Below are 20,510 nucleotides of genomic sequence, written 5' to 3' on the forward strand. Positions count from 1 at the left end.
ACAACCTCCACTAGTAGCCGCCGCCAAAGGACCAGTCTTAGTAGAGTCCTTGGGTAAGGTATCCCCAACCAACCCCACGCCACTTGCACCCTCTTCCGCTATCAACCTATCTCCCTCCTTTCTGACACTGCCGATCTGCTTGGGACGAAAGACCACAGCAACCCTTCATTGTGTCTGTTTTAACCTTTGTGTAGCAATGTTGCCCGCTATTCTAGGTATTTAACATGACACCCATCCATGTAATGGCCCTGGTGGAAACCGAAAGAGCAATATGACGGCAAATTTTCAGGCTCCAACACTTGCCGAAATCCCTCTGAGTCACTTGTCCCAACACCAATCCATACCCATTTGGTCGTGCCAATGAGGTGGTTGCAGCATCCCTGAAATTGATGGTTCTTTGTCTACATGGAATGATGAAGTCCATTTAAATACCCGCATTGGGCATCCAACTACATATCATACGTTTCTTCCCCAAAGTTTATGGAAATCCTTCTTACTAGCAGGACGAATCAGCACATGTCGCTGATCTAATAGATCCACTGAAATCTCACCTTTCAAATCCAATTCCTTGAAAAATCGACAAATATCATCCATGGTAGGGCGACTCTTTGAGAACTTGCCAACCAGAGACAGCTGGAAAGAAGCTGCAATTTTTGACACATTCATCGGAGAGAAAACCACCGCCGGCTCCCCCCTTCTTGTCGTCTTGTCTATTTGCAATTCCAGAGGTGGATCACCCATTGAAGAAAAAAGTGACGAGATTGATTTATGCTGAAAAGAAGGCCGCGACGCAGAGCTTGGGTACCCTCCAGCCTGTGGCTGAAGGGCAGCCGAAGTTGCCATGGAAGAAGCCCTAGCCGCCCAACACTGAGAAGAAGGGATATTTTCGGAGAAGCCTAAGCCCTAGGAATAGAGGAAAAAGTTCTCATTTAACTTAAAAATGACTATTATGTGATTATAATTTGTGCATTTTTAGAAAAGTATATGACGTAAAGTGGAGAAACTTATGTCTAAATTTTGCATGTGTGATGAAGTTTCTTCTCTTTACTTGATTTTGTAAATTAAGTAATAAATATGGTCAATAATGACAATACTCTTCTCATAATTATGCTTTTGAGGGACTAATTATTATCTTTACTTTGAAAAAAAAAGTAAAAAATAAGCAAAAAATAAACAAAAGAAAAAAAAAGAGAATAAAACTGTTCTACTCCAATGGTTCTTATACTTAGTAATCGGTAGTTTTCATCTACAAATGTCGACTTTCGCATAAAATGGTATTTGAATTAAAAGTATGCAAAGGAATTTGAGGATGTGAAATATTGAGTAACCAGTGATTTTCATTTAAAACAAAAAGAGAATAAAACTGTTCTACTCCAATGGTTCTTATACTTAGTAATCGGTAGTTTTCATCTACAAATGTCGACTTTCGCATAAAATGGTATTTGAATTAAAAGTATGCAAAGGAATTTGAGGATGTGAAATATTGAGTAACCAGTGATTTTCATTTAAAAATGTCGATCTTCGCATCAAAAATCACTTTCACAACTTGAGTAATATTTAGTTATGTTATATGAATAAATCTCTCTTTCAATAAGAATAAGAAGATGATCATGGGTTTAGGAAGCATTTTATTGATCATATGACTTGCTTGTAAAATTGAGTAAGAATGAGAAATTGACTTGAACTTGTTATAATTGCAGTATAATTGACTCTTCTTTACTTGATATTATGAGTACTTGAATTTAATTGAATGATTATATAATAGTTGTTTACCTTATTTTTGAGGAAATGAAGTTGAATTGTGAACATATGTTTATTTTTAAAATGCTGGATCATTGTTGGTTTATATTTCTAATTGCTTGAGGACAAGCAATGATTCAAGTGTGGGGGAGTTTGATAAGTGCATATTTATATTTTTTTAGTGTGTTTTATTAATTAATTTTAGTGTGTTGTAGTTATAGCTAATTAACTAGGATTCTAGTGAAAATATGCATTTTGTGGTTTAAGTAGTAAAAATTGTATATCTATGAATTTTAATGATGAAAACTTCATGTTTCTATAGGTTTAAGGATTCAATCATTAAATGGAGTAAACTGAGAAGATAATTGGATGATTGATGATGGTTTGAAGTGATAAAAAGAGAACATGAAGTGCAAAATGTTCAAAAAATAAAATGCAAGTTTTCCAGCTTTGACAAGTTTTGATATTTTGGCTATATCTTGAGTTACAAAAATCAGATTGAGGTGGTTCTTATACAATTTCTAAGCTAAGAGATAGATATACATTTGGTATGAAGACATCAAAATTCAGTTTAGTTATTTTCCAAATCAAAAAGTTGAAATATAAAAGTACATTTTCATTGTTGAAAGCTGCAACAAAGTTCTGACCAGTTGAGGGTATTTTGGTCATTTCACGGTCCACAGAGCTCTATTGCATAATTCTTGATGCATTGGAAAGATAAATCAAAGGATTACAACTTTTATATTTTGCACAAGAGTTAGTTCAACCTCTATCATAAAAAAAATATCAGTTGAAGTTGGACAAAAACCAGAGTAAGAATGAATTCTGCCCAAAAAGTGCAAACCTGCAAAGGAGAAAACGTGGAATACAATATGCGACCTAAGGTCTGGTTTTCGAGGTTGCGTATTTTTCAATTTTGGTTGCAACTTGCTTTGCAACTTGTGCTATGATCACAAGCTTTTGACCCATTTTTCTACAAGAATTTTGGTGGAAACAGACTAGGATAGCTGCAAAAGAAGCTTTACCATTCAAATCTTACTTGTTTATGCGCTCAAGAGGAATCGTAACATGATTTAACACTTTATCTTTTACATGGATTTCCTCTATAAATAGAGGCCTTTGGGGAATATTTTCACAATTTTGGAAGGACAGAAAAATTTACCAAAAATGTAGTTTTCACTAGAATTTTCTTAGTTCATTAGTTAGGGTAGTATAGTATAGTTAGTACAAATTATCTATTTTGTATTTGTAATTAGATTTGGATGAAGATTAGAGGAGCAAAGATTGAGAGTTTAAAACTCATGCGATAAGGGTGACTTCTCTCTTATCACTTTCTCTTTTATAATTGAATTCATGTTTAACTATAATACAAGTTTGGATCTTGTTTTCATGTTTAATTAAAGTTTATGCCTAGAGCTATGGAGGAATTTGGTACATCTTGTTAGTGATGTTTATTTTGTTATTTGATGTTATTATTTTGATCAAGTTATTTATCACTTTTATTTTTCTAATCATGATTAACCAACCATTAATTATAATAATCTTAAGATGTTAAGTTTACAATGAGAATTGAAATTTAATACTAATTCAAAAAAGTGATAAATCTAGGGAGTACACTCACAAGAGTAGAGGTGAATCTATGTGGATTTAGTGACTTATTTCATATAATTTCATGGAAGAAATGAACTTGTAGTTAATTTCATAATCACAAAAGTAGGTATGGTTTAGTTACAAGTATAGTTGATTCATTACGAGAGTAGATTTCACATACATGAGGAAATTATGCCATAACTAGCCAAGATAATAACATTCACTTAACCAGTAATGTCATTTGCAAAAGTAGTAAGGAATTCCATACCTCTAGGAGTTTTCTATTTTATTTTTGTTACTTTCATAGTGTAGAATTAATTTTTTTCACTTGTGATAGTCTAAATAATAAAGAAGTTCGAAAACCATTGATAATTGAAAATCTTCCCCGTGGGATCGACACCTAATACATTATGCTCAATAAACGATTCGTATACTTTTGAAAAATCATGTGTGGGGTATTTAAGATTTTACAAATGTAAAACTTGACTATGGAATGAGTTTATTATTATATATATATCCCATGCTTGTCAACTGATACATCGGCAAAAGCGTATATCATGTACATGTATATGTTTATATAGATGAATGTATTTATATGTACATGTGTATATGTGTATGTATATATATAATACATATATACATGCACACACATATACATGTATGCACAGATGTACATATATATGTATGTATATGTATATGTGTGTGTATGTATATGTATTGCATATATACATATATAGGTATATGTATGCATATACATATATATATATAGGGCAAATTACACTTTATTGCCCTATAGTTTAGCAATTTTTCACATAACCGTCTTATAGTTTTAAAAACTATACATAATCTCCTCATGATTTGGATTAAAGTGTCAAAATAATGAAAATAATCATTCGTAATAGAACCTTTAAAAATGTCGAAATTACCCTTATAAATACATGATACACTAACCCTGTATGATTTTATGTTTTACTATTTAACCTTCTTATGATTTAATACTTTACCATATAACCCCCTTATAATTTTCAAAATATACATATAATCCCCCTTGGTTAATAAATAATTTTCAACTTTACATAAGATTATTTTTAATATTTTAGGTGACTCCATTACGAATGATCATTTCCGTCACTTTAACACTTTAATCCAAATTATGAGGGGATTATATATAGTTTTTGAAACTATAGGGGGGTTATATAGAAAAATACTAAATCACAGGGGGATAAAGTATAATTTGCCCATATATATATCTATAAACACACACACACACACACATACATTAAACCTTTGGATTACATGCTTACCGTATAATTCATTTATCAATTAGCCACACTTTTGAAAATACAAACAAAACCTAAGATACTTCCACAATTTGAGAATCTATGAAAGAGGTCTAAAATTAAAAATGGCTATAATTAATAAGGAAATAAATATTTCATATCCTTCTACTTAGTAACAACAAAACAACAAAAACTCTGCAAATACCAAAGCTGAAATGGATTATCTAACTCAAGAAGGAAAAAAAATCTAATCCAATTATTCTTTTTGGCAATTCCAACTTAAATATCGGAATACTATCCCACATGAAATCCAAAAGTGGTGCCTGTGTAATAGATTGCTAGTATATTTACATTCATGCATACATAGACAAATGCATATTTACATACATACATGTATTTCTTTTGTAAAAGACACAAATTACCAAATCCAATTTCTCTTATGAACACATATGAAACCTTGATTAATCTAGAACAGTTAATGTTGATTCGATTATACCACCAAGGTCTATCTCTCCTCTTTCTGATTCGGTTATACCACCATGGTCTATCTCTCCTTTTCCTCCTCCCCCCTACCATGCAAGGCAAACCCATGCCCAATTTCCAACTAGCAACAATAGCAAGCTCCCCCACTCTTTCCCAATGCAAATGGTTTTGGATGAAGTATTAGGCATGATGATTTATTTGTTTCAGATTAAAAGGGACGAAATTACAAAGCTGTTTTATATATATGCTTATGAAGAACTTCCTTTGATGGGTGAGAGAAAACAACAAATAGAGAACTCATGTACCACACAATGCGATGGAGATGAACTTATGCAGTTTTACCATATACCATTGCCATTCTACACAATAAATTTGTTTGGAGCAAATTATTGAAGGAAATTGATTTTGACATTCAATTTCTTTTCCAAAACTATTGGAGAACTTTGGAGTGCTAAGTACTTCCCATTTTTCATTAGATCCCTAGATAGTTGTTGAAGTTAAGTTATGTCCAACTTTGAAGAGTTGCAATCGGCTAACTGTTATTAATGACATGTTTTTAGCACTACACTCAAGTTTAATTTCTAAATACACCCATTTTTTATAAGTATACATGTCACTCTTATAGTATAGGATGTATAAAGGTCGACCTGATGAGAAACTGAAATCAACTACTTGATCCTCCACTTGCTCTATTATTTAGATAAATAACAATTAAAGCATAAAAAGCAAAAAATTCAACTTGAATAGAAAATATAAGAAACAGCTTGTAGATGAATAGTTTGAGAGAAAATTTATCAAATACTAAGATTCTAGGGTGTAGATTCCACTAATGGCCAAGAACATGAGTGAATGGATTAAACTCTTGCTATTAGCACTTGTTTTGCTAGGGATTTATTTCCTATGGTAACCAAAACTCACTCTTATGATGAATCAGCCATTACTAGCATTAGACTTCCCTATTTTTGTGGCACAATTCGAAGTGCTACTTTATTTACTTCCATGAAATGTGGCGAGACAATCTTCCTGAGTGTACCACTACTCTTGTGTGCCTACTCCTTAGGTTCTATTTATTCTCTTTCTATTATTGTTACCATTTCTCATTGATTGACAACAACTAGATGACTTACAATTGGTGATCAAGTAATCACATATGTTAAAGCATGAATAAATGGACAAGTAAATACAAGATATAGTAATAAAAATCTCATTTAACTCATGTTATAGACCCATTAGCTTGCTCTAACCCTAGATGAAGTATTTAGTTCAACATATACAAAAAAGTAATAAAACACTAGTATTCATTGTAACAACCCATATCAAAGAAAGATTAGCGAAGAAAGTTGAGAAAGACTTGGCCAAAAGATGAACAAAACTCTGAAGATCTTCTATTCGTCTACAAAAATAAGCATGTTACAATGAAGAGTTTTTCTTCTCTCTAAGTGTTCTTCAACAAGTTCTCCCCAAATGAGAGAAATACTACTTCTAAATGGTAACTGAAGAGTGACTCCTCTTGTGTTTTTCTTCTTTCTCCCTGTACTAAGTATTACTAATATTTTTTTTCTTCTTTTCATTTTTACTAGACAAAAGACGATCCTCTTTATAGTGTGAACACTTCTTTCTAGTGTGAACACATGACAAAATGGCTTCAAAAATCAATCTTGGTGACTCCCATGGAATCTTGAAGACCTGAAGTGACAAAAAATTATTTCTTGAGGTTACGTATGCCTTTTGCCCAACCGCCAAAATGTCTTGTCAAAGCTTCAATCACAAGCAAGACATTATGGCTCAAAAGGAACCAAGTTGCGCGAGTTGTGCAACTTGCATTACAAGATTTTGGCTAGGAAACCAGCTTTGTACCATTAAACCTTAACCAGTTTGTGATCAAGAATCGGCTAGGAACACCAATTTGTCCATGAGAGCCGGCGCCCAGTTCGTCTTCCAAAATCAACTTTGTAGGAGGTAACTCACGCTGGTTTTATATTTTTCTATGCTGCAATCATTTCCTCAAGTAAACACTTCCTTCTCGAACTCAGCAAGTTGATATATTCATACTTCTTGCCCCTTTTCTACAAAAAATAACCACACAAAATAAGTAAATAGTGACAAATAGTAATATTAATCACCAAGACTCAAGCATTATCTCTTTGAGAAAATCACTACTTCAATTCTCAATTCCTATAAAAAATAACTAAAAATTACCTAAAATAGCCACAAAAGATAGCACATATTAAGGACTTATCAACTCCCTCACACTTGAACCATTGCATGTACTTAAACAAACAAAACAAACTTCACAAACAAGGGTCCAAGAGATTGAAATAAACACACTTGCTCATTCAAATTCACTCTTTCAATAACAAGAAATATCCATACATAGTGATTCCACTTTCCGCAAGACTCATAATATCGATTTAAGTGAAGATTATTATACATCAAAGTTAACACATTAAACTCATCTCTTCATCTCTGTTGGGTGTTAAACTAGCAAAAAAATTTTTTTTACTCTAAACGTATAATTTGAAATATAATGGTGAATAGGGTTGTATCTAGAGGGACTAGGTGATTTATTTCTTTGAGAAACAATAAATAAAAAGATGAATTGGTAGGAGATTAATCTAATTAGTCAAATTAAATAAAGACAAAAAATACAAAATTAAATAAAGCTAAATTTAGAAAAAGACATATCTCTAGTGGGAGGATTAATCTCCACCCTTGGTTCATTTAAGTGATTATTAATGCAAGAATAAAATCGCCTACTAATAAATAAACTGGTTATGGTTAACAACAAATTTTGGCAACTAGCCTCTCATTACTACTGCAATAACTACAACGAGTTCTGTGATTATTTTCCTTGCCAATTAGATAACCCTAAACATGCTCATAAGATTTAATTTATTGACAACATTAATTATTAGAGAAACTACCAGTTCTAACCAACAAACTCACAAGTTTGATTCATTTAGATTATATTATTTACTCCAATGATATAAATTCAAAAGTTAGTTTTACAATCAAATTATATCACTTGCCACAAATACTGAAATTATCAAACAATTATGGATTTGATATTTTAGATGGCAATAGATTATTTTGTTAAACTAAATAAGGGTCCTTTATTTAATTCAATCAAAACATTCATCTCGAGAATGAACAAAGAATATATAAATACTTATAAATAAATGAAACAAATTAAATAGATTAGTTCTCACAGGATTTCATGAACTAAAAGTTTTGATTATCCTTTGGTTGGAATAGAAATTTAGCCACTCCTTATGGTTGAATCACAGTAAAAAAATATGATTAGGATTTGTGATTAAAAAGGAAAGAGAGTAAAAGGAAGAATGGAAAATTTATTTGAATGAACGAAAGAAACACCAGGGCTTCCTTCCAATCTTGAAACGTCTAGACTTCAGAGCAAATTAAGATGTGGCTGTGTTTTGTAAAGTCTTTTGGAAATTTAACTTTTAATGCACTTTTTACTCACTTTTCACCACAAATTCCTAGCAACTTCACCAAAAACCATATATGAATAGAATCTAGCAATTAACACCATATTTTGGCAAAATAGAAGGGGAAATATTCACAAATTAAACGTGCAATCAACCATTTATCAAATCTCCCCACGCCAAAACACTACATAGCACAGTATACTAGAACAAGTACCAAATCTTCTAGACAATCTCATCAAAATCACATTTAACATATCGCTTTGACTTCATTTTGATCCGAATTGATTATCCAAATTCCAAAACCCTACAGAAAACCATACATTTTGCATATTTATTTACCTAAATGCAAGTTTTGAATAAAAACAATAACTTGTAGAAACATTTGCCAAAAAGGCCAAATTTCACCCTTTTATCCTAAACACATGTCAAAATTAAGTAATATACATATTTTTGTTAACAATTTAGTTTATTTCGTTCAAAAAAGGGGGGGCCATGGAGGAGGGCACCGACCTTACCTACCAACAGTACAGCAGAGCCTAACGTTTTCTAAAGGAAGGGAGACCAATTCTATCCAATCTAAACGCCCCTCGGGCTTTAGTAGGGAGACCCGCAAACTGATGGTAAACTCCGTCACCCCCATCGTCGCAGCCAACATTTGATAAGCAATCAACCACTTGATTACCTTCTCTAAAGCAATGGAAAATGCTGGTGAAATAGAGTGAAAGTTGAAGGAGGTTTTGAACTTCTATAGCAATACTACATGGGCAACGAATTTCCTGCTTCAATATTTGAACCAGTACCAACGAGTCCACTTCAACTTGCACACTCACATATCCACAAGAAATACACAAGTTAACCCCGAAGAGGAGGGCCGCCCATGCCACAGCTTGGATGCTAGTACAACTGCCGAAGAAAGTGGAGAAAGCAAGCAAGAGCCTTCCCTCATCATCACGCAAGGCTCCCCCACCCCTGCCCTCCTAGGGTTGCCTCTTGAGCATCCATCCGTATTCAGTTTGAACCCCCTATCGGCAGCCTCACCCATTTCACCAGCCTAACCGACGCCTGCTTACGAGCAGAGGCGAGAGAAACATAAAAGTCTAGCCAAGTTGTAGGGACCTAGGACCATCCAGGGAACCTTAGAATGAAGAGACACCGCACCTCGTCAAAGACAAAGCCAAAGCCAAAGATAGCCCTAGGGCTGTAAGCTTTCCCGTCAAAGCGCGCGTTGTTCCTAGCCTTCCAAATGTTCCAGCATTGTTCCTAGCCTTCCAAATGTTCCAGCAAATCAAAGGAGGGATAATCAGGTGAACAAATTATAGAAATGCATTCGAGCTCGAACGAAACCACCAACTAGCCATGTTTCCCCGTATCGAAACACACAGGCTCCAAACCCCTGCAGCAGAATCGAAGAATTTTCATACCGCTACGACTAACTTGCCCCTGCAAAACGTATAGTCAAGAGTCTCAGCATTTGCCTCGGTACAGCAAAAACACTTCGAAGGACCAGCAATACCAAATTTACATACCGTAGAATCCAAAGGCAATCGGTCCCTCAGCAGCCGAAGCAAGAAGAAGGATATTTTCAATAGAGTTTGGGCTGCCAAACCCTGGAGAAGATAAAGGACCGCGGCGAATGAGCATGCACTAAGTCATAGGCTGTGCACAACGTGAAGACTCCAGACTGTGTGGGTGCCCAGACCATCAAATCATCCACTCCCGCCTCAATCTTAGGGAGAGCGAACCGACCAATCTCGGATAATGTGTTACTCGGCACCCATCCCGCCAGTAACTGAAAAATTCATCTACCCACTATGAGAAAATCTGAGACCCTGTGATCCGAGACATTGCCTAACTACGCTGACAAATGCCCAAACCCTAACCAGTTATCAAACCAGAAATTTGAACTCCCCAAGCGAACCACAAAGGTGATGTGCTGCTCAGCCAAATCTCGCACTTGAAGCATCCTACGCCACGTGGCTGACACCCCCCACTGAAGCACCCATCATACCTAGGTGAGCATTGGAAACGTATTTAGCTATTATGAAATTAGTCCAAAGAGACGAATTCTGTCAAAAACCAACCCCATCCTTCGCCAAGAAAGCGTTCACCACGTCTACCATGGAGCGAAAACCAACCCCACCCTCCTCCTTAGCAGCACAAAGCTCTTTTCAAGAAATCCAATGCTGCTTGGGTTCAGCCCCATCAATGCCCCAAAGAAAGTTAGCAAAAAGCCTTTCTACTGTATCCAAGATGGACTTCGGAGGTGAAATCGCCGCCAGTAAGTGAAGAGGGATAGAAGACAACATATGCTTTATAAGAATAATTCGTCCACTTGGAAACAGTAATCAATTCTTCCAGGAAGTGACCTTAGAGTACATCTTATTGACCAAATCCTGGAAGAAGTTCTTCCTCTATCGCCCCACGAATAGCGAGGACCCAAGATAGCATACAGGAAACTCCTTCTGAGAAAAGTCCGTGATACGCTGAATTACAGACCTCCTGCTCCGGGGCATTGCCGAGTGAACCATAAAATCGCTCTTCGAAACATTTATCCTTTGGCCTGCGACACACTTGTACCTTGCCAGCGTCTCCATTAATAACTTTAAGGAGGACGCATCTGTATTAGAAAAGATGAGGATGTCATCTGTAAATCCCAAATGGGTAATGGGAGGACAAGCCCAAGGAACTTTGAAGCCACCAAATCCCGGGTGCAAGTGAAGTTGATTTAACAGGCGAGAAAAGACCTCTGCACCTAAAATAAACAAGGAAGGGAATAGAAGATCCCCCTGCCGGAGCCCACGCGAGGCTGGGATAAAGCCATGTGGCACCCCGTTAATGAGAATCGAAAATCAAGGGTTGGAAATCAACCGCCAAACCATGTCTATCCACCTTTCGCCAAATCCAAATGCTCGAAGGATGTTAACCAGATAGACCTAAGAGACCCTATCATATGCCTTTGTCATATCTAGTTTCAAAGCAACATTTTCCCTTCTATTCTTCCGTCCCATACCCATAAGCATCTCCTGCGTGAGTAGGAAGTTATTCGATATTTGGCGATCTTGGACGAAACCACTTTCATTAGAGGAGATAATGCAGGGCAGGAGAGGAGTTAATCTCGTAGGAGAGGAGCTAATCTCTCAGCAAGGATCCTCAACAAGACCTTATTGAGGAAGTTACATAGGCTAAAAGGCCGAAACTGAGCAAAAGAACTTCGGCTCTGCACTTTGGATATGAGCACAATTAACGTAGCAGTGACCCTTCGCGGTAGCTCCACTCCAAGAAGAAACTGACCACCACATTATAAATGTCCTGGGCAATTATCTCCCAAGCAAAGGTGAAAAATTTTTCAGAATACTCATCGAGGCCTGCAGCACTATCCCCATCTATACTAAAGACCACCTGCCATACCTCCTTCATTGTGGGGACCCTCTCTAACATATCATTGTCAGATGGCAGAAGTAGATTGGGGATAACGAACGATAAATCCTAGGACGAGGTAGGCTCAGCCGAGAAAAACGAAGAAAAATACTGAACCGCGTCGACACCAATGGCATCCTCCATGGTTAACCATTGCCCTGCCCATCCTGGACTCGATGAATTATTAATTGCAACCGCCTCTGCTTGACAACTGCATGAAAAAATTTAGTGTTCTTATCACCCAAGTCGAGCCTGCCAACTTTCGCTTTCAGCTTCCCAAACCGCTCCTCCACCAGCAAACATCACCGCTACTCCGCGGTGGCCCGCTCTAATGCCTTCTGTGCAGCATTTGAGTCATCCTCCTTCACACGTTTCTCCACGACAAACACAGTCTCCTCAACCTTCCGTGCGTTTGTAAAAATATTACCGAAACATTGCTTATTCCACACTTTAATATCCATTTTTAAGTGAGCCAACTTAGTACAGACTATTTGAATAAGAGAGCCGACACACTCTTGTTGTTAGGAGGCCTCCACAACATCTCTAAAATCATAATGAGAGGTCCACGCATTTAAAAATCGAAACGGCCGTGGCTTCCCATCAACTCGTGTAGCGACAGAGAGCAAGAGGGAAGAGTGATCGGACGGATCCCGTGCTAGATGAGAAACTGAGACCACAAGATCGGCGTCAAAGCATGGGTTATTGATTAAGAACCGATCCAGCCGTTTCCAAATTTACGCGCGGCCAAATTGATTATTACACCACGTATAAGAAAAGCCAGAAAACCCAGCGTCAAAAAGTTCTGCAGAAGATATAAACTCCAAAAAATCGATTGCCTCAGACAAACGGAAAGGCCGACCTCCTTTCTTCTCCCTGGCCTCCACCACAACATTAAATCCTCCCCTACAAGCCACGGCCCATGTGAAGGCTTGTCCTATAGCAAACCGTTCCACAATGCTCGTCTCTCATCCCCCATGCAAAATGCATGGGCAAAGGAGACAATCAAAGTGTAGGAAAAAAACTATGGTGGACAAGAAAAGAGAAATGCTGCTCCCCCTCTCCCACCAATATAAGATTAAAAGGACCATTATAAAATAACCAAAGAGAATCGGAAGCATTATATACTACATTATCAAAACGGAGCTTTTGCCGAAAAACCTCAACAAGCAAACAATAAACATGAGTTTCACAAACTATTAGAAGCTAAATGTGGTACTGCAGTATAAGTTTCCTGAGACACCTAAAGTGAGAAGGTTTAGACAAACTTCTTATATTCCAGAAGAGAGAGTTAATCATGTGACAAAGCATGGAAAGAATTCTGCGATTTGGTTGTAGTGGACCTGAGTGTTCTATCCGACGGGGCAATGGAACGATATCCCTTCCGCTTTCTAACCATCTGGAGAGAGTCGTCCCGCGCACACTAGACCTTATTCGAAATACAGGGTAGCACCACCTCCACAAAGGGTTGGTCCCGTGAGAAGAGATTGCTCGCCTACCCTCAGCATCTAGTGCCTCAGAAGGTGTGGCCATCGCCATGGCCACTTCACAAGGCACGACAACCTCCTCCCCAACAAGCAGAAGCTGACCTTTTCCTCAACCAATGCTGCATCACTCACTTCAGCAGTCCCTATAGCAGGCGTGATCATCACAGCTTCAGCAAGAGACGAAGAAGGCGGCAGGCCTATCCCAACCGAAGTGGGAAGAGGGAGCTGCCCAGTTGTCACCTCCACTGAACCCACCACCGCAGCAGCAGGGATCCCCAAAGCAGCGACTGAAGGAAGGCTGCCTCGCCCACTCTCCAACGCTGGAACCGCATCTAGGACATCAGCCTGCCCCTGCACAGCAGCGGCAAGGGCCCTTCCAGCGGGCTGTGCCAACTCGTCCAAACCCGCTACCCCTGTCTGTACTTTAGCCACACCCCTAGACTCCTTCTCTAGCGCGCGAGACGAAGGACACATTAGATCAAATTTTTGACAGCCGTTGTTAGCATGACCCAAGCACCAGCAATTGGTGCAATATTGAGGCACATTCTCTGCCTGCAATGGCTGCCAGAAATCCTCACTAGAGTTCTCGACTCCAATCCACACCCGAGATGGGAGAGGGTGAAGTAGATCAACTTCCACACAAACGCACGCAACGCTCGGCTTGGTTAAGTTCATAGTTGCAGCATCAAGAAATAACGACTCCCCCACTGCCTGAAGAATAGAGAACATGGAGTGTTTGTTAAAAAAGTGAATGGGCAGGCTTGGGAGGGAGAACCAAACCGGAACCAGGGACGATTCTCTGTTCACATTAAAGGATACAGACCACTTGAAGAATCTCATGGGGAACTTATCCACATACCAGATTCCTCTCAACCACAGGCGGTAAAGGTCTGATTCTGATGAATAACGAATGAGTACATGCCGAGCATCCATGTGGCCTACAGTGCATGTATCCTTCATGTCCAGGAAGCGTACGAATTTCTTGATGTCCTCTTGTTTTGGGCGACCGTGAGAAAACTTGCCAACCAGAGAAAGTTGAAACGGCAACGCAAGCTTGGAGATATCCTCCATCGAGAAAAACACAGCAGCTTCCCTTCTATGGGAAGATAGCAGTTTAGTGGGGATAAGGGACGGTGGAGCCGACGTAAACAACTGAGCAAAGGACCTTTGTTTCATAGATAGAGGGGGATGCCCTTCGGTCGACGACCGAAGGGCAGCCATCAGCGCCGCTGGAGCTCAAAAACCCTAAGAGAAGCCCACAGCCGTAGAGAGAAAGTCGGACTTTACAAATTCAAAATTAAGTAATAAAACACACTAAAAATATACAAAATAAAACATTTATCAAATTTCCTTACATTTGAATCATTGCTTGTCCTTAAGTAATAAAAAATACGAACCAACAATGATTCAAGAGTTTGAAAAAACATGTGTACCCTTGGAATTCAATTCCTCAAAAAACTAAGTAAACAACCATTATACAATTATTTATTCTACCTCAAGTACTCATAAATATCAAGTAAAGGAGAGTTAATTATTGTTGAATTTAATTCTTGATTTTGATGATAACAAAACTAATTGATGATTTAGACTAATTGTTTTGTTTAAGAAAATATCCAGAACATGTGTCAAGTGCAAAAGAGAGAAGCAAAGATTTAAACCAAAAGAAGCAAAATTTTGCTGAGTCTATCGGACGCTCATACCAAAGCATTGGAAATCCGATATTCACCAAGCAAATTTCGGACGGAAGCTAAAGAATGCTCCACAAGGCGGTAGGATGCCCCATAGTCAAGGGATATTATCGGATAGACATGTTGGACCAAATTACTTGGATCGACCATCCGATAAGTTTGAGAAAAACTCTTTTGCTCTCTAACCTCTATTGAACGCAAAGCATGTCGAACACACAAACTCCATCGGCTGTCCAATAAGAATTGAGAACACTCAACCAAATGGATGCATCAGATGCACAAAAAAGTACTGGATGTCTGATATGCCTAATAGCTAGTTTCTCCTGCGTTTAATTCATGACCGTTGGAGAAGAAAAAGAAGCGTTTTTTTGGACAACTATAAATACTATCAATTCTGGGGTTGTTGGGCATCAATTACACATTGAATACAACCTCCCAAGAGTGATTTTGAGCAAGAAACACTCTCTTAACTTCTATTGTAATCTTTGTGTAATAAATAGCAATTATAGCTTTTCATTGTGAGTGAACAATTCAAAGTATAGTTTTGTGAGGGTTAACCAGATTAGTTGTAAAATCTTTTGGCTTAACCAAGGAGTGATTCGGGTGCAAAAAATGCACCTTCCCTTGTACAACTTTGGTTTTGCTTCACCAAATTGAAGAAGCTTACTAGTGGAATTGGACCTCAAGTTGAGAGAAACTTGGAAGTCCCCTTGGTTTGCAATTTTCTCTCCCTCTCTTATTTTACTTCTATCAAGTTGATTAAGTGCCTTTCTTGCTTTAAGTCTTTTATTTTACTTGTTTTTTTTTTTTGCTCACCAAATTGATTGATCATCTAGGAAACTCGGTAAATTTAAATTTGGAAAAATTTCCTTAAACTTGATTAGGATTATAATCAACCTAATTCACTCCCCCCTTAGGTTGCACTTGAGCCTAACAATTATTCAACTAGTTTAATTCAATTTCTCTCTCTAATCTAGTTTCACAAGCAAGTGAATCATATGGTCGATTAGGAGCTTTCTAATCCTACAATTATTTCCTTTTCAAGTACTTATTTAAGTAGTGAAAGTGCCTTTTGACACCCGGTTATTCAATACTTCACATATTCAAGTTACTTTACATATTCTTAATTCAAATATCGTTTTACGCAAAAGTCGATTTTTATTGAAAACTCTCAGTTGCTAAGTACAACAACTATTGGAGTAAAACAACTCTTTTTCTTTTTTCTTCCTTTTTCCCTTCTTTTTTTAATAAAATATATACTCCCTTCTTAACAAATTCATTTGAAAATAATCATAGGAAAAGCAGTACATTTATTGACCATATTCAACAGTCAATTTTGCAAAATCAAGTAAAGAGAAGAAACTTCATTAAACATACCAAATTTAGACATTATTTCCTCTATTTTTACAACATATACTTTCCTAAAAATGCAAAACTCCTTAATTGAAGAAAGAATTTCTCAAGTCACATATATTTAATTCAACAAGTAAAGGAATTGGAAATACTAATGATATGGAACTTTTGCCATTTGGTTTAAATTGAAAGAATTTAAAAAAGGCAAAATTTGAAAATTTGGATAATATTTTGAAAAACTTTTGACAGAGTCTCCACTTGTAAATGGACGAAAATCCCTATCAGCAAACCCACTTTTCAAACAATTCAAAACACAATAAGATTTTCATCTTCGAATCCAATATATTCAACCACAATTCAATTGCACATAACACATAGAATCAAAAATTTTCCCCTTCATTTTTAAAATACACATTGTCCTCAATGTGTAAGAAGAAAAAAAAATCAAAGAAAGAAAAAACTACTCCCGAAGTGTAGTGATTGAAATCTATTGTCAACCATGAAGTTTATGTACTATAATCCACAAATCTACAAATACTACAGACATAATAAATAACAAACTTCATAAGTTCCTCTCAATACCATTAGTACCTAAAAACAACAAAAACAAGGACTAAAAGTAAACAAAGGGTGCATGAAAGCAAAAGTAATATCAAATCAGATGAAAGATGGAAAAAGCTTGAAACATTGAAATGGGGTCATCTTGAAGCCATTGTTCCATCCTTTCCATGAGCTCCCTCAATAGCTCCTTTCACATCTCTAGTGGCCTTCTCATTAGTGGCTCCGCTCGCACTATCCTCGAAAATAGGTGATGGCAAATGTTAGATGCCAAAATGATCCTCTGTTCGACGAATATCTTTCATGGATCGAAACACTCCACTACGTATGCCTCCATGAAACAAATATCTTTCATGAGCCTTTTTCACTGAGAATGCATATCATGAGGTGGAGGTGGTAGTGTGGATGTCAAGGGGCCAGCCTTGCCCTTATCTCTAGGCGTCGAAGTAGAAGGTCCTTCTTATTTGGCCCAAGTGGTGTTTCTAGCTTGTTGACACCTTGGGTGAGAAATATTATCAATTCGGATACTTAACTCATTGAGAGTATATGCTTTCATCTCATAAATTGATTTTACGGGCACTTGATCCATTCCTTCAAAATTGACTCCCTCTCGTTCAAAAAGAAATGACAGGAGGCATAGAAACCTAAGCGATAATTCGTGGTAGTATGTATCACAACCACCCTCATATAATCGATAATGATGTTTGGGAGTGAAATGTGAGCAAATAGATAATTGTGGTATGGAACATCAGATCCAAAAAGTACAAGTCATTCTTTCGGACTTCATTCATGCTACTCTTCTTTCAGGCCACATTACGAGTGAACATGTATAAAGTGAGACGATGGGGTGGCTCAAAGTCACTTGCTATGATTGTTATCTTGTTAGAAGTTTTGGTGTATTGAGAAGTCTGTTGAAAACACTCAATAGCAAGAAAAGGATCCCAATGTTACTCTTTCTTCAAATCAATAGCTAGACCATCATCTCAACATCCAAGATGTCTTGTCAATATATCTCTGGTGATGCTAGATGCTCAACTGTTTGCCACAAACAAAGGACTGGATAACCTCTCTGCTATACCGGCCTTTATTTACTATATTCGCATAAAATTCTTTGACTTGTATAGGATAGATGTGATATGGTAAAAACAAGATTGGTGCCCACCCAAGAATGTTAAAAGCTTCTGTGATCTTAAATTCTGCATTGGCCTGCAGGACTACATGCATTTCATAAATAAAGTCCTTGCCTTCATGTACTTCACACCACTCTTGGTTCTCGTTAGAGGTGAACCTATTTACATCATACTTCGAAGGAGCTTAACGACTAGTTGAAACTCTTTTTTGTCCCCTCCTAGACAGTGAAAAGGGAAAAGGACTGTTAGTAGATGACTCCTCATGAATAATAGCTTGTCTTTGCCTTTCCATTGTACCTATAACATCCTAGAATAACCACTCTACTTCCCAAATTTTCAAATAATCATTCATCCCATAAATAACTAAAATATTTACAATAAAGCATATAACATCCACTATAAATTGATCAAATTATCATTTAAATGAATAAAGTATCAATTCTTGACATGACCACTTGTACCACATCACTATAGCAATAAACTACCATTTAAAATGTAAAATTGCGCCAATAAATAACCTTAATTCATATGTGCAAAATTAATTCTAAAAATCACTATAATTTGTCAAATTCTTGAACTATCAACATTTTATCCATCGATTAATCTCAAGATGAAAAATTAACATTAATAAACTCACTACAAGTCCTAAGAATGTCAAATTCTTCATTTATCAAATTTGAACCAAATTGGCCATTTGCTATCAAATTTTTTTCAAAATACCAATTTAAAACAAATGTAGCTATTTATCTAGTATCAATATGTCATATTTTGGCTAACTAATTCATCCAATAATGCTCAAAAACTTCCCAAGACCAATTTCCACAATTATCACAATATAGGAATATGCCAAAAATTAAAATAAAACATACATCATATTCTCACATTTAATCATATAAACATGTTTAGAGATGCTAAATAAGCATAATGGAACTCATAAACAACAACAAACAACATTAAAAGTTCACCATGCAAAACTTGTCAAAAAGCTCAAAAAATTCATACATGGCAACTTTTAATCTACCAAACTTTGGTGAAAAACTTATCTCCAATATGCAGAGTGATATTTGATGATGCAAATGATATCAAAAGTCCCAAAAATTTTGTCCAAATAGGCCCTCACTTGAGCAAATTTAGATTTGAAAACCCTAACTCTATGAAGCTCAAATCAAATTTTCAGGTGTTTTTGGTTGGTTAAGAGCTTTCTGCGGTGAATTTTACAAGAAAAATGGAAGAAAATGAAGATTGGTGAAGTGTGATGTGAGAGTATGCATATTTGGCTGAAGAAGAAAAAGAAGAGAAATAAGAAGATTGCCTCGCATTTTTCTTCTTAAGAAAACCTCGAGCAGATCTGCGAGATACACCAAGCAGATTAGGGTCGCGTTTCTACTCCAAATTCTCAAATATGGAAATGTGAGGCAATTTTTATCCAAGCATGATACGCGAGGCATTCCTCACAAATCTACTTTTTCTACATTAAAGTATAGAGTTCTCCACTTTTCCTATTTTTCACATGACTTCCTCATTTTTCTAAATATGATTCAGATCACTTTTTAACAAAGTTTAACACTTCAAACAGATTAAAATCATCACAAGCATAACTTCTAACCCTATTTTATGAATCATAAAAAATTAAAATGCAAATTGAGTGGATGACTTCTTCATTTTTCTTGTTCCTCACCAAGTTTCAAAAATAGACTTTTGCCTTAACTTTTCAACCCTACAAAACAAAATAACAAACACACTTCAAAACATATAAAAAAATATAAAAAACACACTAAAGCAAGGTAAAATTTTCAATAAATTAGATTTCCTCATAACAAGTGCTTTTGTTTAAAGTCCTTGTCTCGACTCAAAATACGTCTCTTTAAAAGAAGGTTCGGGAGCAATTTTCTCCCCAAGGATTGAAGCTTCGAAACCATCCATCTTGTGATGAGTTTTGCATTGGCCTCCATAATATAACACCCTCAAAGGCCCAGGAGGAACATTAGACATAACATAAGTAGACTCAAATTCACTTTTCAGTGGAAAATACTTACCTTCCTCAAGTCGACTCAACTTTTGACCTATTTTCTCTTGGTCTTGCAAAGGCATAGGCTTGTTTTTCTTTCTTTCCTTTGTTTCCTTTGCTCCTAAGCCATGAAAGTTAGTTTCAAGGAAATTCATTGATTTAACCTCTTCAAGCACCTCTCGTATGACATTCTTTTTACATGGCAATTTCGAAATAAGGTTAATTGGTTGTCTATCTCTATTTATTGAACAATTGTACTTTACTGCCTCATTATTAACCCTAACCCTAAATATTAGCTTACAATTTTCCACATCAATTAACATCCGTACC

The sequence above is a fragment of the Coffea arabica genome, chromosome 4c (assembly GCF_036785885.1).
Source record: "Coffea arabica cultivar ET-39 chromosome 4c, Coffea Arabica ET-39 HiFi, whole genome shotgun sequence".
NCBI lineage: Eukaryota > Viridiplantae > Streptophyta > Magnoliopsida > Gentianales > Rubiaceae > Coffea > Coffea arabica.